The sequence below is a fragment of the Tympanuchus pallidicinctus genome, unplaced genomic scaffold, assembly GCF_026119805.1.
Source record: "Tympanuchus pallidicinctus isolate F22 unplaced genomic scaffold, pur_lepc_1.0 scaffold24, whole genome shotgun sequence".
NCBI lineage: Eukaryota > Metazoa > Chordata > Aves > Galliformes > Phasianidae > Tympanuchus > Tympanuchus pallidicinctus.
This window is the reverse complement of record NW_026294741.1, coordinates 7,500,522-7,526,202: the sequence shown is the minus strand read 5'-3', so window position 1 is coordinate 7,526,202 and position 25,681 is coordinate 7,500,522. Positions and strand designations below refer to the sequence as shown.

General features: G+C 42.4%; 1 long non-coding RNA gene across 1 annotated transcript in view; it reads right to left on the bottom strand.

Annotated features, from left to right (window-relative positions):
• Positions 1-11,091: 11,091 nt before the first annotated feature.
• Positions 11,092-25,681, bottom strand: part of LOC128083368 (uncharacterized) — a 32,442-nt gene continuing 17,852 nt past the window's right edge. The window contains exon 3 of the long non-coding RNA XR_008208044.1: positions 11,092-11,122. This is a non-coding gene — a long non-coding RNA (uncharacterized LOC128083368). The remainder of the gene's footprint in view (positions 11,123-25,681) is intronic.

The window sequence follows — 25,681 nt, the reverse complement described above, 5'->3', positions numbered from 1 at the left end:
CAAAGAGGAAGCCCTGAGTATTTCGAGTGATTTAAATAATGCACAAAAGAAATTGAGAGAGAAGAACTGCAGCTCGGGTCCCATGTATCTGCTGGTGACTGACATTCTTGCTCTACATTCTCATTTTGCCAACAGATTTGACCCTCTCCCACTCCCAATGCATTTGTGCTGAGAAAGTGAAGAACGATCAGATATTAGCCTGATAAGTAACATGAGAGCCCAAAATGTTAAAAATGAAACGGTGTAAAAATGAAACTTGCTCAGCAGAGACCCGAAACAAAACAGGCTGCTCCGCACAGCCAGCAGCAGACTGCCCCAAGCATCGCCTCTGATCTGTAAATGGAGGTTTTATTATTAAGATATGTTGCCTCCCCACTGTGCCCTCCAGGAATACCTACACAGCAGCTCTCAGCCTCGCTCAGCCTCAATTGCACGGAGCTTGCTGCCATCAAGGCCTGCACTTGAGCCACAGCTGAGAAGCCAAGAGACCTTCCCAGCTGAAGCCTCCTCTTGTCTTGTTACACTTCTGTCTGAGTGACAGAAGCCCCAAAGACTCACTGCTCCTCATTTCTCACCTCAGCTGTCACTGGGGCCTTGCACTTCAGTTAACAATGACACAGCTGAGCGAGGGCATGCTTGAAGTAGTTTGTGTTGGCAACAGGACACTGAACTCCCACCCAGCTCTGCCTACAGGTCAGCGCTGTCAAAAGATGCTGAGATCTAAAAAGCAGACTGTTACAGCTTCCAGGTGGGAGAGAGCAAATCTGATCATTTAGCAACAGAAGCTCTTGAATGAGAGCAGTAATAGCATCCCTGCCTGTATAGTGTTTTAACCCAGCCCAGCAAGTGTCCAGATCACTGACAGCTGAATCTGCGAGGCTTATCCAGGAAAGGATTCCTCTTGTATCTGCCTAATTTCTTATGTTCTTTCCTTAATTGTCTACTACTTATCACACTTTAAAAGATCCTAGGACTTAAGTCGAACCTGATGCAGGCACCTGTATGTTCCAGATCAGATTCAGAATGAGGCTGCTTGGTTTTCCCCAAGTCTGTCTAAATTACACAAACCAGCCCCAATACTCTTACAGTGCGTCATGCAAAATCTCTTTACCTACAAATCCAACAATAGAAAGCTGCACTTTAAGCTGTTTCACAATGAAAACTCTCCTAAAATCTCTTTCGATATCTTGTCAAAATCAGCATGCTCTGTGACTAGATGACTGTCAGAGTGATCTATAGCCCCTAGCTAGCACTGTAATATAAGCTAAATTGCCTGAGTCACAAGCAATGATAGAGTCATTCTACAGGAAATTGGAAATCAATTCTTGTCATCACTGTACATAACTCCTTTATCAGAGTTCCAGTTCACCGGTGTAACGCAAGGGAAAGAGGCTGGGAACTGACAATTGTGACAAGTTGAACAGTCACACACAAATATATGAAGTGCAGAAGTTCTGTCTGGAATAGCACTTTCCATATGCTATGTGCCAGGGCTGAGCAGCCTGACTGGGTAAAATATTAAAGGTCACGTACTTGTAAGCAGAAAAAGCCATAGGTGCGTTGCTTCGTGTTACATCAGGAGGATGTTTGTACCTGGGGTTAGAGCATGAAAATAGGGCCCACAGCCAGGAGTGTTCTTTGTGCAGTGAGTCCTGGCAAAAGAGAAGGGACAACCTTCTGCTAAACGACATACAGAGTTCACAAGCTGTTTCAGAAGCCAGGGCAGCAACATCAGTGCCAGCAAGCTTACCAACAAGTCATACAATTTGCAACGCTTTCATTCAGGATGCCATTACCAGCAGCAAGTAGTTAAATCAGTGTTGTTAGTAAGGAGGATCCACTCGGTGCTCAGAACTAAGAGGAAAAAAGAATCCAATGCATTGCTATTCATAGAGGATACCATCACCTTTCTGTCAGTTATGTTACCTATATGTGCTAATGCCTCATTTTTATCTAGATTAATCATCTAATCTCATTAAAACAAGTACTAAATTTGTTTGAAAAATATATATTTTTAAATCTCCTCGAAACAAACTAAACTTTTATTTCTGCATCCTGAAGTGCCTTTGCAGGAAAGCAGACTCACCAAGCTTCCAAAAATACACAGCAAAACCACAGCCACTTCACAGGGCTGCAGAATGGTTGAGGTTTCTTTACACAAACATGCTTCCAACTACATCATACTGACAGTCTGGGATGCAGGAATATGATCAGTGCATGTGGAGTCCAGCACAGCATATTCCTGAGCTTAACACAGCAATCCTAACCTAAACCAAGCGCTCCTACCAAAACACAAATTCAAAGAAAATCTAATACAAAGAGCTCTGTGTAAAGCATAAAAGTTTTGTTTCTTTCTTCCCAGCTAACTAGAGAAAAAGCAGTTCATCCACAAACCAAATGCAATTGGACAAACACTGTGGGTTCCTCTCCACGAGAGCCCAAGGGAAGCACTCTTCCATTAAGCAGAGCACAGACCATGAAGCAAACAACCCAACATCCCACCCATTGCCACAATGACTGGCAGAGCTTGGACTGCTTCACAAAGAGAGTCTGTTCCTTGCTCTGAAAGAGCTGCTTCAACGCACTGCAACAATGTCTGGCATTAATCAGGCTAGAGGAGAGCCAAGGGGCTATCAGAAAATGAGAAACTAAATGCCATCATCTTGTGTTAATTAGCTGGATTTAGTTTACATAAGCCACTGATCTCTTTATTCTTACTGCCCTACAAATCTAAATATGATATTGTTTAGATTTTCATAACTATGTCTGAACAAAAACTCATTCATTCTCAACTTCTGAAGTGTATGAATACTTTTCAGCTCTCCCGTGCCATCACTCAGAAACATGGCTGTTAGATGCTTAGAGAGTAGTTGGGAAAGGAATTTATATTTCATAGCATAATAGTTGCAAGGGTTTTTTTTGTTTTGTTTTGTTTTTTTTTAAGAAAAACATAATTCCTTATTTCTTTCTTTGTTTTGAAAGCAAATTGAAATCCACTCCCTTGCCATCCCAGAAAGACACTCAGCACCACTCAGAAAGCCTTACAGGAGTTTAAACGCACCATCCACCCTTAATGACATGCCATTATTCACTAAACTGTTAAAAATTAATCTGGTAGATAGGAATTTGGTCAGATGTTTGTTTAACATCATTACACAGTTCTGAACCCACAAACCAAAGGAAGAGGCTTTTAATTACAGCACATGGAAGAAGAAGAGCATGAAAGCGTAACATTTAATTTGCAGAGTGTTGTTACACAATGTGTATTCCTTGGTGGCAAAGCCAGCATCAGAGGTTCCTGCTGCACTCCACCTCTCCCTCCTTCTTGTTCCCTCTGAAATGATGTAATGCTGTGATGCATATTCATCACTGCAGTAACCCAGGATATCATTGGTTATCCCTGAAAAAGTGTTGGAATCTTCTATGACAGCCTCAAAAACATCCCACAGCACAGGTAGAAAACACTAGCCTGGAAATAGAAGCGACTCAGCATACACAAAACTTCATGCTAAGTGTCTATAACATACCATCGTGCTAATATTGACCTGGTTCACTGCAGGCTGGCACACAGCCCTCATAAATTAAGCCAATATGATACAATGCTGGTTAAGAACAAGCTGCTCTAGTCACAGGCTTCCTCAGGTTGACACAAAAATACGCTGGCCTTGAAAAGCCTGCCCTCACACATCACCACGTCGATGCTTCCAGTTGAGGAAATATGGGCAGTGCTATTCTGACAGCTCACACTGCTTCTCATGGTGTCTGGTTCAGACTGGAGTGCCAGCAAAGCAGCAATCACAGTAAGTCATGCAACATTCATGCTAGCAGTCAGCCAGCCTTCAGGCCCACAGCCATCCTGCAAAAGCAAAGCAGCACTGCTTGCTGATCTGTGCTACGCACAGGTCTGAAGTCATCCAAAAAGCCCTACAGTGGTAAAAGCTACTCAAGTAGTACAGGAATATCGCTTGTGAAAAACCAGAAAGTTACCAGGGGCTGTTAATGCCACTCATTGTTGGATCCAATCTCTCTTCCCCTCTCCAAAGTGAAGCTTTAAAGTATTCTGGTAAGGAACACATGAGCAAACTGCGCCCAGCAAAAGTTGTGCAAGTCATGAATCTCCTCTGCAACTGCCATCATAACCATGGGAGAACATTTTATAGCTGTAATAACCCCTGTAAAGGAGATTACCAAAGTTAACAGCCATGATTGAAAATAACCGGTCCCAGCTTTGTTTCAGTCCTCAGTTTAGACACTGTTTGTTAACTGCTGGTTCTTGCTGAAGCACGGTGAATTTTGCTTGGTAAATCATTCAAAAGAGTGTTTCTCACTATATTAAAGAGGCTGAAAGGGGTTAGGAAAACCAATAAATTTCAAAGTATGGAAAGCCACAGACACAGAGAAATCTTTTATCAACACACAGCATTGTAGCGAGGCGCATCCTGACATGAAAAACTAATTTGCATGTTTACTGATGCATTGTGGATATTTGTTCAAAGCCTTTAACATAAGCTGTTAGTTACGCAGCACTGATTCATTTAAGTTCTGATGATTTCTCAAAGTTTTAATTAGTTCTGAGGAAATGTTTTATGCAGAAGTCACAAGTCACCGTGAAGCAGACCTTCCCCTCCCCTCCTCCTGCAATTCAAAATCCCATGGGAGAAGTCCTGCATATTAGATTTGGGCAGAGAACGATAACACTCCTTAAACAGAAAGGCACTTGCCTGGCTGTCACACAGCACCTTGCATATTAGCACCCAAAGGGCTTTACAACAACAGCACACCCTTCCACGTTTCACAGACAGACAACTCCAGCTGCAGAGACATTAAGTCATGTCTTAGGGAAGTATCACAGAGGTGACATCAAGAGGAGATGAGCAGCAAAGGCTTCCTGACTGTTGGGCAGTGTGCTTGCAGCAGCATGAAGTCCAGTGAGAGGAGCAGGTAGGCCTGCACAGCCCTCCATCAAACCTGCAGCCCATGCTTCCATCAGCGTGGGGTCGCACTGCCAGCTAGAAGCCAAGAGGCTCACTTTCACCTGCACTCTTTGGAAGCGACACTGTGAGCTCATGGCCTCCCATTGCCTCCCCGTGCCCCCTGCTCAGAACACCGACCACCACTCTGTGTTCAGTCCTGGGGCACTGCTCAGGAATCACAGTGCAAAGTCATGGATGGCATCTGTGTCTTCACTGCCGTGAAGGTGGTCAGAGCTGGGCTTGGCACATGGGACTTGCTGAGGGGATGGCTTCCTGCATCTTCCAAGTTTTTTCCTTACTCCCTTATTTTACACATGGATATTCTCATAGCCCAGAACTCATTAGAACTGATAGACTCTTACCAGCAAAGTGATTAGATGAACTCAAAGAAGCCAGTGGTCCTTCAGTCCTCTCACAAATTTCCCCCCATCCATTAAAAAGAAAAAAAAAACAAAAACATTGGCACCAAACCTTTCAATAGCCTATTTAACTGACTGCTAACCCATTACTATAAGGCTATATCTCAAAGAAGAGAATAAGCAGTACTCTGCAACAGTTATACTACAGCCTTCTTAGCAATTCCCTGGGTACTAGTGATTCTTTACAGTCAACTTCAGCTGAGATATTTTAAACAAGCCCTGAATGCTCACAGATAAACCCCTAAGGATGGTTAAAGGAATTCATTTGGGATGCCAAAAGCTTTGCTGGGAAATTTAAGTTACCACTGAGATATCCAAATACAGTATTCAGGGACACTGCAATATCCTTAATTATCCACATTCCTCTGACAGTGCTCAGTGTTCTGTATTTAAAAACCACACTAAAAAGGGAGAAAGCCACATCTGTGTAAACAAATGCTCATCCACCTGCAGTCATCAGGTAAAACCAACTATTTGGGACCACACTTTGCTCACACAGCTTTTTGCTTTGCTCTGCTTAAAGCAATACGATGACAATGCCATCCAAAGGTTGCTACAGAAAATACCATCAGCTGCAATCTAATGACATTTGGTGGTGGTTAGATCATTCACAGTTACTGACTACCTCCACGGATGGTCAGTGGTTGAAATTTGGAAGATGAGCTGCTTGCTAAGCTGCTGTAACAGTCACTGAGGATCCTAGGAATAAACATGGGGAGCTCCCACTGGAAAATCTAGGATACTTTCATTCTTAATTGCTTTGATTACCAAGCTAGGTAGGAACTGGGTTCCTCTGAGATCCTTTAACCAAAAGATGCTGTGCATTCTCCTGCTGCTTTACACAAACTGTTACACCAAGCATGGCTTCCCCTTGCTGCACTCCAACCATCTTATTATTTACCTCTGTGGTACTTAACACATGACTTATGCATCATCCATTGAGGTTTGCAGGGGCTAAAGGAAGTGCAAAGTGTTTCATGCACTACTTTCCATATATTAAAGCCAATCCTATATATATATATGTCCTATATATATATATATGTCCCCTACAGTGGTACAGAGTATCCATAGGTTCAGATCATCCCAAACCCCCTTAAGAGCTGATGCTTCAGCACCAGGCATTCTTCAGTGTGGGTCTTGCTCTGTGGAGCAGGAAGCAGTTTTGTTTCCACATCACTGCAAGTCATGGCCAGGAGCCCCAAGTAACACAGCACTGCAGGGCTAACGCTGCTGATGTACCCAGCTAGAACAAAAGTTCAATAACAGTCACGTCAAAAAAAAATTCACTTACTACAGCAGGGAACATTTTTGTGAAACAACAGCACCATCATCTGGTCAAAGGGCTGCTCTGCTTCGTGCCTTACCAGATCGCTCATGGGCGTTTTGGCATCCATCTCAGCAGCTCGAGATTCTACATTGATGCCACAGCTCTCCTGTAATCGTGCTTCGATTAAAAGTATATATATATATTCACTCAGGATGTCTTTTACCGTTTCACCATTGTTGTCTCATCTTTCTGGAGTCAATATTATTAATGCTTCCCTTTCCATAAGTCCCACAGGATGGGATTTTCAGACGCAACAGATCTTCACATGAGCTCAGGAAAAATCCCTCATCCCAAAAACTGCAAATGCATCCCTAGCCAGCTCCACTGGAACAGTGGGAAAGGTGGGCATTAATCCAGCCATGGCTCAAAACATCCTTTTTGCAACCCATTGGAAAGGGAGCACAATGGTTGCTTTAGCACACATTTGTGCATGCTGTTCTTTTATGTTTGTTAGCTGTTAAGTAACAGAGGCACTCCTGCCTATTGAATGACTAACTCTGTCTCCCTTGCAATGGGATGCAGCGAGTCCACCCACTGTCTCATTCTCTAAGGCACCCTACACAGCTGCCACAGATGACCAGAACAGAGCATAGGCCACCTGCTGCTTGAAAGAGAGGGATGCTCAGGGCCAGCAACACAGATATGGAGACATGAGGAAAAGTAATTCATGCACAATATAGGTTAGAAGTAGTTTAGCCTTTTGGCTTTCCAGCACGCCTGAGGTGAGAAAGCTTTGTGCAACACAACAAACCCAAACCCTGCTTTCGGTACCTTTCCAGGACACATCATTTGATACATCAGATTGTAGTTATGCTTCTGAAGGCCTGATAAGGATTTTAAGCTGTTCAATCTTACTTTGCAGTGCAAGGAACACAGCACACTGCAGTACACTACTTCCAGTGGCAGTACTGAGCCCCTGGAAAACAGCCCAGGCATGGGAGTGTGATGCACCTTGGTCACAGAGGGTGGGTACTGATGAACAGTACTGCGTAATTTAGTACCACTAATGAAGTTGCAGCAGGGCATTCACCAAGTGATTTTTAAAGCACATATCGCTGATCTCTTAGCTGTGCAATATGCAGCACTTAAGTGATGGATCCAGAAACAGCTCTGCCACCCAGCCTCTGGGGAGCAGGAAAATCCAAGGACAGTAACCCTGGCAGCAACTACAAATCCTTCTGTCTGCCTGACTGCCCCAGCAAAGCACAGTGAGAACCTCAGTGGGGATGTATTCCAACAACCAGGTTGAACAGGGTGCAAAAACTCTCATGTTCAAAAGATTCAAACCAAGAATCTTCCTTAAAAGCTTTTAGCTAAGCCAGTATATGTCAAGAAAATGTTTCTCATTTTTAAAAACCAGCATTTTCTACTGTAATAAAAAAAAAAAGCCTGGAAAAAAAATCAGTTAGCTCTTACCTGTCTCACCTAAACTCATCAAATTCAGTCTAACTGAATTACATCAAACAATCGCAAGTGAAGCTGGCGTGAACAAGCAGTGCCCACACAAATCACACCTAAATCTGACCCATACCACAGGCAAACACTACAGAAGATACAGTTGGAATACAAGAAGTGCTGTCTGACCATCAGGAAGCACTTCTGTGCAGTGCAGCTGACAGAGCACTGCCTCAGGGCACTGTGGAGTCTCCTCCTTGAAGATGGTCAAACCCTGCCCAACAACAGGCCCAAACATCCTGCTGGGGATGGCCTTACTGCAGCAGGAGGAGAACCAGATGAACGCAGGATCCCCACCAACATCACTCACACTGTAACTCTGTGAAGACGAACTGCTGCATACCATAAGCTTAAATACTAGAGTTTCAAAATAAAGTCAGTTAAAGCCCTTCAGAAGTAAATCCACTGATGGAAAGACCATCAAAACACTGCCAAAATTCAACAGCTGTATGCTTGGGTATTTCAGTAGATGAACATTCTGTAGTATCTCAAATGATCTGTTACTGCTAGCCAGAAGACATTCAGTAATTGAATGCAGTTTGCAATGCAGTCGGGAGCAGGCACACAAGATAACCACGCTGGCACTGCACAGCTCATTGTTTTAGGCTACAATTGACAAAACTCTACTGATGAAGATTAAACACAGCTGCAAGACCCAAATGGACAAGATGGACAAAGTGCTGGGGATAAAGAAATAGAGGAGTATGAAACTCAGCAGTCATACATAACTCATGAGAATGGCTGGGAATATTTCAACATGTATCTTTGGTTATTAAAAGGAAAACAGAGCATGAAGACTTGAATAAAAACTCACGAAAAATAAAGCTGTGTGAAAGGGCTGCTTATCTGCAGTAATGGCTACAAAGATTGTCTACACTGAGTGCTTTTGTTAATAGCAGAAATCATGATACTTCAAGAATACACAAAAGGACACTGCTAACTTTTAGAGTTGCAATGCTTCTCAGATTTTGGAGTCTGCAGGCATTTATCTCAACTCACTAAAGCAAACACAACTGTCTTCTGCTATATCAAAAACTGAAAAGCTGCCAGCAACACTTACGCGTACTGCAGAAAACATTCTGCACGACTTCCATCTGGTATTCATCAATCTGAGTGGATGTAAGGATGGCATATGTTAGCATTCTCCCACAGCCCAGAGAAAGTAACCATCTCGCTCTCCTTGGTGGAAGCATCTCATTTTTTGCATCAGATATTTTTTTATTCGGTCGTTTTTAAACAAGCTTCAAACTCTCATACTGGAAAGCAGCCTTCTAGGCATTCCCAATGGACTCACCACCCTGCTGTGTGCTGCTGTGCATGGGCTTCTATGGCACAAACCTACTTACAAGTCAGTGAGTCTGACAATCAGGCCACAAAGAGCTCCTGGCCACACCACTAAAAGATATGTTGGTTGTTGCTTTGCCCACAGAGCACACATCAGCCTCCATATAAGAGAAAAGAGAAACAAGACTGAAACGCACTTTGTTTTCCATTATTTGTACTGTTAATTTTGCTGCAAGTCTTAAAACCACAGACAAGCTAAGTCTCCAGGACCAAACTAACAGTTCCAGACTTTTTTTTTTCCTACCACTACCAATAGCACATACTTCTCCAACAGGCCTCACTGCAGAGGGAAAATAGCTGTCTTCTACATAGAGACAAATACAGAGATGCATGTATTTACTAAAATACAGTCTGGAGGATTAAAGAATTAACGTGGTGGCATATTTAAGTGCAAACAAATGGATGATCCAGCTGAACTCTGGGAGAACACAGGGGCTCAAGTTTCTGACTGATCAACCACTGCAAAGCAAAGCCCAGTGAGCTCGTGGCAAGATTCCTTTGCACGTGAGCAGACACCAGCTCAGGTTCCAGCCTCGCAGCACCAACACCAAGCCTGCTTTCTCAAATTTCAGCTAGCAGATGTGCAGCAGAGTTCTATCTGCCAAAGAGGCACAAGCTTGTGTTTGTTCTTTCTCATGTCTTCTTATTTTAAAACTATTTCTATTAAATAAATTAAACAGCAAGAAATGCCAGACAATGTTGGATGAATAGACAAAGGAATTCATCAACTATTAAAAAGCAAAACCAACAAAAATAGTTTCAATTGAAAACAGTCCCTCTTTCCCCTCACAACTATTTTCTTTGAGTCTGAAAGTCCCAGCGCTGTTCTCTGCATTCCATGATATTAAACTCCTCAAAATTGAATGAGAAACACACAAACCTGAATAAGCAAGCTGGCAGCAAAGTTGCACCAACTACAGGGAAATGAAGCTTTCAGCATCACCTGCCAAGAACAATCCAATAAGGATTATTTCTAATGCTTTGTTTCATAAGGAAGAATAATAATTTTTTGCCAATATGGCCAGAAAATGTGATACAGAGAAAACACATCAGTGCAGAAAAGCAGATCCAGAGTGTCTATTCCAGCCTTCCCTGCCCAGGCAGAATTAGCTGTGCGTTTATCCCCATGGGATGTTGTTCTGACATTTAAATGTGGTGGGGTTTTTTGTTTGGTTTTGTTATGCTTTCCCTATATCATTCCAATCCCAGTATGAATTTTTTTTCTTTGAATGGCAGCTCAGTTTTTGCACTGTGTTTAGGTAAGATCCTATCACCGCATTGCACAGCAGCCTGAGGACTGATCTTTGTCCAAATTTTAACTAACACAGGAAGAACGCGAACTATCAGAATTGTTTAACAAAGTTGTCTTAACAAACAGGAAAACTGCAGTCACCTCAGTGCCTCGTTTGGGTGACAAACCATTTGTTGCCTGAATCCAGCCCTGCAGCTGATGGGCTCCTTGGCACAACCCACCTGCAGCACTCTGAGCAGCAGAGCCTGCTGTTGGCAGCTGAAGATGGCAATGCTTCCCAGGACAGAAAGAAACAGGGAAAATTACCTTCAGGCTTTCATCCCTCCCAGTCTAATCCTTGTTAAAATGATAGCTGCAATAGAAAAAAAGGATGGAGTGACACAGTGTAAGAACGTGTGACAGCACAACTTCCAGCTGAGCATAACTGTTCTTTCTAGAAATAAAGCAACTCCTCAGTGAAAGATTCCCCAACTTGAGGGATGTTGTTCCACTGCCTGATCACCTTCAGTGAGAGTTTTGTACCAGATTTCCTGATTTCAACACCTCTAGTTTCAGATTCCATACACTGAAAGCCTTGGGCCAATTACCACTAGATGAAAGCCATTTCAGAAGCAGAACCACCCCTATATTAATTACCCCTTCCAGTGTTTTCACACAATATGAACCTGAGAAAAGGTGTGGAAGAGTAATCTTGATGCAAGTGTTCCTTTGTACCATCTGAAACTGACATGCTATTCCCCTAACTATCAGAAGAAATCTTTACCATCTACATTTAGGGTTTTTCCCCCCATCTTAGTGCTGTAGAAGAAACGATAACTATTGATTTCATGTGTAACTACCCATTTTTCTATTTCCAGTATGACATAGTTCAGTAAAATGAATAGGAACAGGAGCAGTGCTTTATAGTGGCATCGTATTAATGGCTGTGGGACTAACCACATCTTACCAAGCTGTGAGCATCAACAAGCCAAACTCAAAGCAGAAGATATGCCCTCAAGCTTCTTACTTAATCTGTCTGATATAGACTTCATTTTTACATCATGGGACTATACGTGGTCTGTAGAAGCAGTTCAGTCTTAGCTGTTTGGCCACCTACCTCCTGCATCGAATAATATAAAAACTGAATAAAAGTATACGAAGGTCCTTCTAGCCTCAGCAGTCACTCATATTGTGAAAATCAGATTAGATCAAGAATTGCTCTTATTTTTCCAGTCTTGCCTCTCATCCAAGCACGTGGATTGAAACAGTTCATGTCTATTCATAATTTATTGGAGCATTTGCAACTTACATCAGAAATACGGGCCTAGCCTGCAGGAAAAACAATGACTAATAGCTGAAAGAGTGCATTGCAATTAGTCACTGCAAAATACACCCATGCTCACTGCTCGGTCCTCGGGTGCCAGCAAAGTCCAATAAGGGAAGTCTGTCACAAAATATGTCATCCAGAGAAATACACCACTGTCAGATGGCTGTAGCAGTTAGATCACAGACCAGGATTTTCCCCTCCTGGTACACACCTGAAGGAAAACCTATGTTTACAAGTGTTCCCAAAGAGCTGATCCCCTTAAGGAAGCTGATGGGAAGAGCTGTGCTCTGACTACACTCTCACCACCAGGACACACTCATTCTCCTTTGCAAGACCTGGACCAGACTGTATTTTCTCTTTTCAATTCCAGCACTAAGCACAGAGACAAACAATTACAGGAGCTAGAAGATGCTGCTGCTCAGAGGCAAGTTGCTGCTCATCTGTCACCTCTTGCTTGTGTAGAATGGGGATTCTGCTCTGGTCACGTCAGCAACTCAGCAGGACATTGTAATTGATGTCCCTACTTCTCACAGTCATTTCTCCTCTCACTATGCTTTGCCAAATGTCACTCAGGATCCACCTGGGTGCTATTTTTGACATCTCTGCCATAGGGATCCTACAGGGATCCTTGGATAAAGTCAATCAGGAAGCATTTGTACATCTCAAGTCAGGTTTACTGAAAAAGGCTTTTGCTGACAACAGTGTTCACCTCTGTGGCCCTTCTTTCAAGATTCAGAGCATTTCCAGTATAAATCCAGGTGCTGGAGACAAACACTACAATTGGTTCACGCTCTTCAGACTCACAGCAACGCAAGGCATTTTGCAACCAGGAATTTCATGGGCAAAGCAAAGCTGGTTTAGAGATGCCTGAGGGCAAAGGGAGCCACAGCATTTTCCTTTCCTTCTCTTTCCCCCCCTCTTCCTCCTTATTAGCAGCTGGCTTAACACACACTTCCTCTCATGCCCCAGCCACGGTCAGAGGCTGTGCACTCACACTGTTTAGATGAGAATCATGCCTGCTTCATTTCTACAGTTCTACAGTTTCTACAGTTGCAGATGGTCACAATTAACAGCTTGCTTTGGAAAGGCAGAGGACAGTGCATCTGGAAGGGGTTCCTTGTGCTTCTACGGCACTGAAGGAGTTTCACATTAAGAGTTTCCAGTGTGCTTTCCAGTAACCCAGGTGACATTTCTATGGGATTTTACTACAGATTTTATTTACCATTATGGACAACAAAGCTTACGGAACTTGAGACATAACTTAGTTTTTAAAGGCAAGCTCCTTCCATCTGGGCAAGTTGCTAGGAAGAAGGTAAGAAATGGAAGACTTCAGGAATACTAACGGCCCTCTCTGTTCACATAAAAAGCATGTTGCCTTCCTGAATACATTATGCTAAATCTGCATGCAAATGAGAAATGTATAAATAGAATTGGGCATTAACTGACATAAGATTTTTTTTTAAATGGAGATGAGGCAGAGGATGTTATTAAAGGAGTTAAGCTCTAACATCTGTTTTTAATTCTACTAGCTTATTTGTCTGTTTATACCTACAGGCTTTCAAGACATCACTTAACACTACTAATTAAAGCTGAAAGTTTTGTTCACAGCAATGCTTTCTTGTATCCCTGCAAGTACTTACTCATGTCCCTGCTGTCATTGCAGGTGACAGCTTCTTGATGGAGGGATGACATGAGGCCAGACTGCCTCCACAGGGAATGGGAAGAGGTTCACCTTGTCCCATCTGACAGAGGAGCAAGTGATGGATGGCAGCAACCACTACTCTGCCCACAAGTCTTTGTCTCAGCTCCAGGCTGTGTCATAATCTGACCCATTTTCTACCATAGCTGAATTGAAGAACAAAACCAACACAACATTCAAAAGAATATTTCTAAAATGCTCCAGAAATGGGGCTCTGATTTAACAGTATGACATTGACTACACAGAGAAGATGCACCGTGTTACAGATGCACACACATCCAGCTTTTCTTAGCACTGAGAATCCCATCTGCACTCAGATTAAGAAAATTTGGTGTTTTTTTCTTCAGGACAAGCAATGCAATGCTCGTTTGAGAGTAGCACTGCACAGGCAAGTAGTCCGTGGCTGTGGAAGTGCATGCAGAAGTGGCTGAGATGGCTTACCATGAAGCACTTCACAAAAGAAGCCACAAACATAAGTACCAATGAGTTTATTAATTGTTTCACACTTTGGACTTGAACTTCAGACATTCAGCCATAAACATTGTTCATTAGCCACTTACATCAGTTTTGCTTTAAAACAGACACCCCGCACCATTCCCAGCATACTGGTGAGAGGTCAAGCAAGCTGACAAGAGGCAGCCCATTATAAAACCCCAGTCTCTCAACCCTTGCATCATACATACTTTCTATCATAAGCCCACTATCGCTCACGCAACCAGCATATGGCGGCAGCTGTGATGCACAGTGGGCTGAGCAGACACAGACATGCACAAAGAAGAGAAATCTAAGAGGTAATGAGTCAATCCCTGACTGTGCACAGTATCACGTTCGCTTCTTGCCATGCAGTGGTTTTATTTTTTTTAAACCAGGAGTTTCACAATCTGAACAGACTTTCTTCCCCTTTTTAGAACTGCCAGTGTGCTTTAAAGTGTATTTTTAAACCTGTTTCAGTCTGGAAGAGAGCTTTTGTTGCATATACTACAGTGCTTATTACCTTGAGGCCTGGCTCCCTGGGTGAGGTGTCTAGACATCTCTGCAGTGGAAATAACTGCACAGCCCAGCACTGTCTTGAATCCACTAGTTTTAGAATTAGGAGTAATTTCATGCCCCAGGTTACCATAATCAAACACATCTGTTGCATGGAAATTATCCACTGCCAACTTGACTGCAAAGCACAACATGCACAGATTATCTGTGTTCTGAAGATCAACTTTACTTCCTAAAAGGCTGCATTAAGCACCACACGTCATAACACCATCAGCACAGGTACAGTCATTCTGAGACTCACGTGGGACTCGAGCAGATCCAGAGACTGACTTTAAGGATAGGAGGACAATTCGTGGTAGGTTCAATGAGTGATATTGCAGACACTGAACTGCATGCCAGGAAAATAAGGACTGTCTGAAATACTTAAATATTTCCACAAAAATGAATTAGAGCATTCCGCTCAATCCTTTGAAACATGAGTTATAACAAAAACCATTAATTTAAGTCAATTTTTAGCCTCATTTGTCTACAGCTATACTTCCATAGTTTAACACGCAAAAATATTATGACAGATATGCAAATCCAATTATTTTTAGGCAGGAAAGGTGAAGTCCGTATATAAGTTTCAAGTATGGTCATTAAAAGGAACCTGCAGCTGGCTTCTGTCATCTTTCTCTCCTTTATTCAATAAGCAGACCCACAGCTTAAGAAAAATGAGGATTTAGTCCACAGGAGGACAAGAACCACGTACCTCCCCACACAAGAGCAAGGATTCACCTTTTCCACGTATTGCCATTTGTCAAAGAAAAATGTGGTGAGAGGTGGTGTGCATGCAACCTCCTCAGGTATTTAGATGTAAAACTTCCCAAGTAAATGAAAGAAAATTTGAGTAATCCTATACAAGTGTTTTACATTAATTTAGAACACTGTGTTTTATGCTTTCTTGCCTTTTGTAGTCTAATACTCCCACCAAATAAGGGAGACGTTTTCTCAAAACTGCCACTTTTCTCCACAAAACAGAAGTATTCTTCCCATTCCCATTCATTTTCCCTCCTTGCTGCACTTCCTTTCCTGGTCTCTGGTCTGAAACGTACCATCACTCATTAGCTACATTCCACAGGTCCAGGAGGCTAAAAGCACACAGGATGCCAATATCCTCCAAATTACTCTTGTAAAGAAGCTTTTCACATCACAAAGCATCACTCACTGACATCAGACCATCTCTCACAGCTGCTCTGCACCATTACATCCCAACCACTACAAGATAAGCTCTCCAAGCAACGCTGCCCTTCTGCAAGCAGAAACACAGATAAGGGCATCCCCCAGCTAAAACTCAGCTCCCTCGTCATGTTGGAAGCACAGGTTGTGCTTGTTATGAAGCCTGCACCACAAATGGGGCCCAGAGAACAAATTCCGTAGCACCAAAGTTCAGGAATGCCAAGAGTTCACCTCACAACTAAATGTGGTCTTAGAGCAGGTTGCTGTGATTACATCCATAAAGAGTTGAAAACATTTCCTTAAGGAGACCTTATGGAATATTTAAACGCATCAGAATTAACAATGCCTATGATTTTATCAAGGAAACTCACAAGCAAAACGTTTAATCTAGTGGAGCAACAGAAAACTAGGAAAGCATTTCCTCGTTTTAGCAGTGCTTTGGGAATGTGTGCTCTGTGCTTCCTTTTTAAATGTTGAGTTGCTTAATTGAAATGCAGCTCATATAGCATCCAGGCTCACTTCTGGATCACTAAGAAATTGGTCCGATTTGAAAATGTCAGGATCTGGTTAGCAATTCAAATGACCACAGTGGTAATTACGCCTTTTCATGTTCCAGCATGTTGCACTGCATCAAAACTGACACAAATGCCTGGTTTTATAATATCACAGCATGGAAATAAATGTCCAAAACGATATGAAAATGTACTAGTAAGAGATTAATAACTGTTCTTCTAGGAAGAAAGATGGCTCTTTTCAACCAGTATATTTAAAAGAAACCTTCTCTGATAGCATCTCTCCTTGAGGGAAACTGAATTATATTATCACTCATAAGCTATAATCACTTCTGTCAGCACCAGTCAGAGTATTTGAAGGAAAGGAGGAGGAGAAAGAGGGAAAGGGTTGTGGGGTAAGAAGAAAAAAAAAGTAGTTCAATCTTATTTATAAGTCCAGAGAGATACAACTTAAAGGTTCCCCTCCAGCATTTTGTTCTCTCTCCCATCCAGCATATTTCAAGTGTTTTATTTTGATCATAAAACAGAGGAATTATGTGGATGGGGAGCAATGCATCATGAGCGATGTGCTCTGCTCTACAATCTTTGGTACCAATGTGTCATTTTGAGATATAGGCCTGAAGCAATACGTGGAAACTTCTTTCTTTCTCAAGAAAGGAGCAGGGAGGAAAGTCTTTCCAAGTCTAACGTTCCCCCAGAAGTCACATACCAGAGTCACTCAGTTGCCTCCTAGATACAGGATGGTTTGAACAGCTCAGTGCTTTGCACTTCTGCTTCTTAAAGGAGGTGGAGATCCCAGTCAGCACATCCCTTGAGCAGCTGTTTTATCTGATAGATCACATAATTCCAGTCATACACATGAGAGAGCACAATGAACAGATTGGTGCTACGCCCTCACAGCTCTGCTCGAGCCTTAGAGAGCCCACGCTTCCTCTGCAGTCTAATGCTTTCTTAGCACCTGGGCATGGGTACTGGCATTTAGAACAGAAGGGAGCCAGGAAGTTGTAATGGAGACATGTTATTGTTGGACAATACCCTCACATCAGCTCCTTCAGTGTTTGTGGTTCTTTGGCTTTGTGTGGTGGTGTTTGAGGGATTTTTGGTGCTGTTCTTTTAACCAGTATCTGCTAATTCAGCAAACGCCAGGAAGTGCTGCTAGAACTGCAGGTCCCTCAACATGTCAGGATAGGATAACCCAAGTATTGATGCCAGAATGAACAGTTTTGCACAATCCTGGAATCACAGAATGGCTTGAGTTGGAAGGGTTTACCATTTCCAACCCTTGCCATAGGGCAACAGCTGCTGGGAGAGAGGAGAGAAACACAACGAAACTGTCCCATGCTTCAAGTTGTTAACAGTACAAAATCATGTGCTGTTCTCCTTCCAACATGTTTACTGCAAGCATCACGTCTTACTGTAACTCCAATCCAATTTATGTCATGGACGAGATGACCAAATTCAGTCCTCACTCGTCTGCTGCTAGCAAGAACACTACAGAGGAATAAGTAACAGATAATGAAAGCATTCAAGATCAAGGGTCACACAAAGCATGAACCAATCTAAAGCAGGAGGAGAAGTTGGCTGTGTAACTGGTTTCTCCCAAGCTAAAGGTATTTTAGTTGGGGAGAGGTCCAAAGAATGTTTTCCAACATTTTCACAAGGTGCATAAATTTTGCAGAGAACTGTTAACTTTATAGCTCCTTTCAGACTTGGGAGGAAGAACTACAGCCAAGATTGTAAACTAAGGCTCCTGCCTAACAAAGCAGAGCTATATGGCTATGCTCAGCCAAGCCTTTCAGCATCAAGACATTTGTGCCTTACAATCGTGTGACGCCAAGAGGCCACAAGAACAGAATCTTCTCTTTTGCAGAGAAAAAAACTCAGATAATAACCACTGACGGCAGTGGGTAATTAATGAGCCTCTATTCCAACATAAGTCAGAAATCCCTAAGATTTTCATCTAGGTAGAAATCACATATTAAGCACTCAGCAAATAGACTTCTTGCTCTGCAAGCAAGTTTATTCTGTTAGAAAGAAACAAACCAAAAAATACCCCAAGACCTAAATACTTCAAGACCTTATTCAACATTCAACATCATAACATAGGATATCATAATACACACTGCAGAGAAAATAATGAATGGGTCAAGCAAGAGAACTATGCAGAGAGGCAGTGGTCACCTGGCACAAGATGATGTAGAGTATTTCTTACCTGAAAGTGATCAGAAGTCAAGGAAAAACCTGCAGAGTGACCTGTAATCCACAAATGCTGGGACAGTTTGGTGAAGAAATGCACTCAAATTCACATTCTAACAATGAAATAGTGGGTGGGAGTAAATCTCTTGTAGATCTCTACATGCTATCTAGCTCTTCCATCTCTACTTCTAGATAGAAAAGTGAAACTGTGACAGTTTTAAAAAACATTCTCAGAGTATTACAAAATGAAGATTCACTCCTAGATTAACATTCTTTCCAATTTCCACTGTAATTTCTATTTTGTTTTCTGCTATAGTATTTAAGTACCCACAGTGAGAATCAAGTTCTGTCTTCTGCCTTCAGTTCCTGAGAAGGCAAAATGTATTGGTCTTTTGCTGGGAAGGCTGATCCCAGATCAATGCCCGACACCTTGGAAGTTGGTAAGACAACACGGCCTAAAACTGTACCAGATATGGGCAGAAAAAAGCAAAGAAACAGAAACCGCATCCTAAACATGACTTTTAAATTGATCTTTTCCTTGGCGTTGCAATAGATGCCTCAAAGATTCTCAAATGCACATAAGAGAAGCAGCAGCACAAATTTATGATCCCACTTGCACCCTATTTAGGTGCACAGAACTCAGGGAGCTGTTACAAAGCTTACCATACTGCCAATACTTCTAGACAGAAACTCTCTTCAGTTCTTTCCTACTGGGAAAACCAACCAACCTCACAACTTTGGAGTAACTAATGGATCTTTCAAGCCCTGCATGTATCTGAACACACAGTACTGTATACAGCAGCAACACTTATGCAATAGTTACACCTCCTACTGCAAAGTGCCTGAGATCAAGGAAACTGCCATGCCACAGTCAGCACCAAAAGCAGAAAGCTGTGCTCAGGCAGGTCATCGTGTTACTCTCATTATCATTTATAAGACTGTGCTGTGGCCACCATCCAATTTGAAGGCAGAATAGGAAAAAAAATTGTAACTGGCAACGAAAGTTAAAAGTAGCTCCTTTAAAGAAACCAGTCTTCCATAGAACAAAAACAAGTGAGAAATAGCAAGGCTTATACTACAAGTTCATATAAGCAGAGATTTTTTTTCCATATAGATCTGAACATAAAAAGGGCCAACCACATGCCATAGATCCTGTGTGTGAGCTGCAAACAATAGCAGTAGTACTAATAACAATTATTTTTTTAAAGAAAAGCAAATTGGCAGACAGGATTCCCAGTGGATGAAAACAGTCTGACAATTTACAATGAACACATGTTTGAAGTCAGCTTCAAGTAATATGCTAACAAGAATTATGTGCGTCTGTTTCATGCTCCCTGAGAATAATGCCATCAAAACTGAATTAAAATGCTTCAAAACAACAGAGTCTGAACACGTCTTGGACTAATTAAAATTAACCACGTTCCTGAGGTCACAAGCTTACCCCTTTGGACATCAGCAAATTCTAGCTGAGGTCACTCATCAAGCAAAATAATGAATATCTGTGTTCAAAAGGCATGCACAATACATTTATTTAATTAATGTATTATTGGATTGAAGGAGATTTATGGAGTCATTTCAATTCTGGAAGACCACAAGAGCACTCTTCAGTCATACCACTGTGGAGTCTTAACAGCATGCAGTAAAGTAAATTAGGTCAGCAGTAGACCTTCAAAGCTTCGACAAATTATTAATTAGTTTACAGTATTGTTCAATAGGAAAACAACTTATTTCTACTAAATAGTATAAATTAGCTTTTTTTTTTTTAAATTCAAATAAGCAAAGGAAATCATAGATCTGTTTTGCATATGTATTACTGAGGCTGTGGCATTGTCAAGTTCCTTACATCTAACTTACATGTTCCTTAACTAACTTACTCTTAACTTACTCTTATCCTAGTTGAAATGAAAAACAGGCAGAAAAATCATAACTGGTCACCAAATAAATATTCAAGATAATGCAACTATTTGGGAGCCTTTGTCTTGTGTTTTTTTCTCCTATATAATAACAAAATGGGAAAACTAAGATCCCCTATGAGGACAGGCTGAGGGAGCTGGGCTTGTTCAGCCTGGAGAAAAGAAGGCTGCAGGGTGACCTCATTGCAGCCTTTCAATACTTAAAGAGAGCCTACAAACAGGAGGGGAGTTAACTCTTGGAAAGTGTTGATATGTGTAGGATGTGGGGAAATGGTTTTAAGTTGAGGAAGGGGAGATTTAGGTTGGACATCAGGAGGAAATTCTTTACCCAGAGAGTGGTGAGGTGCTGGAACAGCTGCCCAGAGAGGTTGTGGATGCCCCATCCATCCCTGGAGGTGTTCAAGGCCAGCCTGGATGGAGCCCTGGGCAGCCTGGTTTAGCATTAAATGTGGAGGTTGGTGGCCCTGTGTGTGGCAGGGGGTTGGAGATTCGTGATCCTTGAGGTCCCTTCCAACCCTGGCCATTCTGTGATATGACACAAATAAAATAATCAGATTTTTCAGCTCACACTACACAGAACCCCAGATCAACGTAATGATAACAGATTAAGAACCTGGATCTGCCAGTGATGCTGCCTTAGCACACAGGAGGTGGTGGGAAAGCTGGCCAAGGTGTGCAGTTATCATCAATATACCCTGCATCAGTGGCTCTACTTCTTATTGCAATTGGATCCCCATCAGGTGGAGCCTCTGTGGGTATCACTGCAATATAAATAAATATTTAGGTGAGAAACTGATGGTTTTGAAGCCCGCTATTTCCCTTGCAAGCTATGTGCTAAGGCACCCCCCTTGGGATCTGTTCCTGTCTGAACACCAATTTACTCACCAAGTTCCAACTGTTCCACATGATTATCAGTACTTTTTATTTTTTTGAACATATTGGCACGAACAAACTGTGAAACCTACTAAATGAAAATAATCTCCTTATGTCTTAAAGCGTGGGGGGTGGGGGAACAACTCATTTCACCAGGCACTGATCTGATTACTCTGTGAATAAAGCTAATCAGTGTAATTACACTGTTTAGAAGCACATGCTATGGACCCACAGATGAACAAAGAATACTTCTGTATATGCCAGCTGCATTCCAGATTTGCTAAACTAGAGTTTTCTGTCTTTTTCTTTATTATATTGGTTTCAAATTATTCTTTCAAGTTCCAATCACATGCAAAGAATTGGAGGAAGTTTCCTACCATTTGCTTTCCAGGCAGAGCATTTAGTGAAAAGCTAACAGTTTTTCCAAGATGAAGCACAGTAATTTCATGCATAGTGATGCTACGTCAGGAAAGATCTGAATTTAGAAATCTTGAGTCCCACTCAATTGCCCTGAGAAGCATATTAGCATTTTACTGTACTGCTACAACATGGACATCACCTCCACCATCATCTCTCTATTTTAGCATTAATAAGTTTGCCAAGGGACCCTAACTGCAGAAACATCACTCAAGCTTAGTAAAGAAAAACAGCCCCCTAGGTGTCCAAATTCTTGACTAATTGACATGAAATAGGTGAGGATGCCATTCTGCCCATTGTATGAAGAGCCTTTCAAGAGAGAAATGGAGGAATCGATGTGATGGTCTTTTCCCTTTCACACCCTGCAGCAGGCAGAATTTGATCTTATACTTCCCAGAACTATGATCTGGGAATTCCAGCCTTGCCTTTATCCAGTTAATCCAGCTCTGAGTTGAAATATCAATGACATTTTCTCACATATTGGTTTTCAACCCGGAGCTGCTGAACCTCTTGGAGGATTCTGGCTGGGTGTGCTGCCCTCCACAAATACATTTGATGCTCATGTATAGCCTCTTGGCTGCTTGTTTGCACAGCCATCTGTCAGGATGGCATACTGCCTGCTTGCTAGGTGGTGTGCCAGTTTTACTAGTGCAGAGATGCCAAGAATAGGTGGTTTTAAATGCAAAGCCAGCACCCCTCTTCTTACCACCACTCCTTCACTATCTCAGTGGAGGCAGAAATAGCCACTCAGGAGGATGTAAGTCCACCCAGAGTCCTCACTGAGATCATTAACAAAGCTTTAAAACAAAACAAAAGTACCAGGAGATGAAGAACTACAAAATAACCCACTCATCAATAGCCTGGAAGCATAGCAGCTGAAAACATGCATATGAGTTTCTCTGCAGAAAATGCTATAAACCCTGGAGTGAACCCTCTCATTTGAAAAATGAAAATGCCTCAATGCTATTAAAAATGTAAAGAAAATTACAGCCACTCCAGCTCTGACACAGCACCCATATAGAAAGAGGTTTAACACATTCAATTTACACACAGTTGAGATTAATTTGTTACAACTTGCATTGTTTTCTGTTTTCTTATCTCTTCAATTTAAAGCTTGCCTCCATCGTGATGTTTTACTGCTGGAGTGTGATTAATGGAGATGTGAACATGACTCACTCCACAGTAGCTTCATTTTTGTACAAGCTAAGACCTAGCATTTGTTCTCCAAGGTCTTAACTTTTGAGCCCATCAGAGGCTTTACCTGCTCCCTTATCCTGATACAAAGCAATGAACATCTGCCAGCAAGACTGAGGACATCAGCCTACCTCATGTCTCTAAGGAGCCTCTTGGCCAGGCACATGGTGAGAAGCTGCATGCGCTCCCAGGACTCTCCCAGTAGCAGGAGCCAATTCCACCCAGCAGCAGAGTGGAGGAGTTCCTATGGGATGGGGAAGGGCCTCGCGAGTTGCTTTGTGCTCATGTTTAAGAGATCAGCCAGGAGAAGAGCAGGCTTTAAGAGGGGTAGCGGGAAGGCTTGCCCTTGCGCCAAGTTCCACACCAGTGCTCTAGCTGCATCAACAAGGCACAGAGCTGTATTTGCTGCCCTCCTGCCTCACCTCAGAGCCATCTGATGGGCTCCACACTGCTGGCACGGGCAGAGCATGTATTAAAAATTAGCCCCAAGGCTAACAGCAACAGCACAGGGCAGATCAATCACACAACATTAAAAAACAGCGTTGATGGAGTTCCAGCACACACACATGGGGTTCCGAGGAGGAGGTGAGATCCAGCCAGTGCACATAAACACAACTGACCTTTTTTGGCAGAGAAGAGACTTTTGTAAACACAAGTGATTTTCTCCAGTTCTGAGGCACATAAAGGTGCCAATTTTGAAACACATCTGAGCACTGAGTACAAAACAAATGCTTTCCAGCCCTGAGTTAGGAGTTCTATTTGGATAAAGTCCATTTGAAGGAAAAAAAAACCCACAACAAAACACCTCATGCTTACTATTTCAGACCCCAAAAGAGATCCATGTTCTCTGCTCTTTCTTACATTGTCTTTGTTCCTCTCCCTCCAGACCTCCCTTCCACTCTTCCCATTCTGAACTCCTGCCCAATTCTCAGGTCAGGTAGTGCCACCATTCCCAAACACACTCACCTACATTTGCCAAGTCACGTAAGCACCTCCTCATCTGCCCACCAGATAGAAATTATTTGAGCCCACAAAGCCAGAAACACCAGCTAGCCTAAACTCACTGAACTCCACAAGACTCTAGGAAGTTTTACCCCCCAAAACAGTGCTAATTACCAACAGCTGATCCCATCTTGCTCTGACAAGAGAGGCTGGCACTTAAATAAGGATTTCACGTTAAATCCCATCATACATTTGCATTATTAAGCAGATTAGCAAAGCATATGCAAAAGGCAAATTTCTTGTTTGTTCTGTGCAGCAGTTGCCATTATTTATGGCTGCGTTTCAGTTCTCTGCTACATAGAGCATTATGAACTACACCACTCTGTTTCAATGGAAAGACACTTCCTCTCATAATTTATTTGTGAAAGATGCATGCATAAAGGCATTCTTCACAGCTCTTGTAGCTGTAGCCATTAAAAACCATTTGAAGTCTTCCCACAATTGTTTGTACTTTTGGGCAGCAGGCCAAGTGCACTAACTCACATTAGCCAACTTTAACACCCTCACATACCCATAGTGTCACCTAGAGCCTCCCCTTCGTGCAGCCAGGTTAAGGCTCTCCAAACAACCTCTTGCTAGAGACAGAAAGGGATGCATGTGTTCCCTCATCAAACAGATAAGCTCTCCTTTAGCAGAGGTCCCACAAGGTACCATGGTAGATCTCTCCACCACTTCTGACTAGCACAGAGAGCAGACAGGAAGGGAATTCTCTGGAAGTGCTCCACTTTCTATAGCTAACCAGGTCTATTAACAGGGGGCTCACCTCAGGGATGCTCATCTAATCCACAGCCAACAGTGGACCCAAAATTGGGCCCTTGAGCCCTATGTTAAGGATGCACACTGTGGGAATTCCTGTCCTTTCAGCTCTGCTCCCAGTTCTTTGATGGGATGAACAGACCTGACTTGGATCAATCTCTGTCAAGAAAGTCATGAGGAGGAGTAAATTCTCTTGCAGTGTTGCCTGCTCAGGAAGAGGCCAAAACAACCTCCAAGCCAAGATGTAATTCTCACTCAGTGGATGAGTTGCTCAATTTGTGCATAGTTTCCTGAAATATCTGTATTTATCTCCCATCTGAGAACTCGCTGCACATTAAGCCAAATTCCCTCCATTCTTGCTATCTCTACACTATAATTACATTACAGATTTCATAAGCTAAAGCTGCAAGAAGCAACAATCCGGCTCTCTTTGAATGGAAGCAGATTACACTTGCTCAAAATTCTATAGAATTGTTTATGTTTGCATGATTTGCAAACCGCCATGGGGAACGAGGATTACTGTAACCAGCATGTTTGTTTGGTTTGCAAAGTGCTTGTTTTTCCATCATGCAGCAGAGAACATCTGTACTCATCATGCCTTAGCACACCAAGCCTCCAAGATGGATAATTACAGCAGAGACATGAGATAAGGCTTGTTGGAATATCTTAGCTGATGCACTCCTTTGCAAGCACAAGATCAGTGTCCTGCAGCTCCCTTGTGGAAGATTCTACCCATAGGCAAAATAAACTCATGGTACCAACACCTTCTCACTCAGCTATCAGATTTTGGTCCCCCATACCTTTAACACCTTTGTTCTTACACATCTTAGAAATAATG